The sequence below is a fragment of the Colobus angolensis genome, unplaced genomic scaffold (assembly GCF_000951035.1).
Source record: "Colobus angolensis palliatus isolate OR3802 unplaced genomic scaffold, Cang.pa_1.0 Scaffold31, whole genome shotgun sequence".
In the NCBI taxonomy this organism is placed as follows: Eukaryota; Metazoa; Chordata; class Mammalia; order Primates; family Cercopithecidae; genus Colobus; species Colobus angolensis.
Genome location: NW_012116377.1, coordinates 2,381,935 through 2,382,341, shown reverse-complemented (window position 1 = coordinate 2,382,341; position 407 = coordinate 2,381,935).

Genomic DNA, 407 nt, shown 5'->3' with positions numbered 1-407 from the left:
AAAAAAAAAAAAAAGAGCTAAATACTCAAATAGACATTTCAGGAAGATACAGAAATGGCCAATAAGCACACAAAAGATGCTTATCTTCATTAATCATTGGAGAAATGCCAATCAAAACCACCATAAGGCTGGGTGCAATGGTTCATGCCTGTAATCCCAACACTTTGGGAGGCCGAGGTGGGCCAATTGCTTAAGCCCAGGGCTCAAGATCAGCCTGGGCAACATGGCAAAACCCTGTTTCTACAAAAAAATGCAAAAATTAGCTGTGCATGGTGATGTGCACCTATAGTCCCAGCTGTAGGTGCCAGGGCAGGAGGACCACATGAGCCCAGGAGTTTGAGGCTGTGGTGAGCTGTGATTGTGCCACTGCTCTCCAGTCTGGGTGACAGAGTGAGACCTTGTCAAAA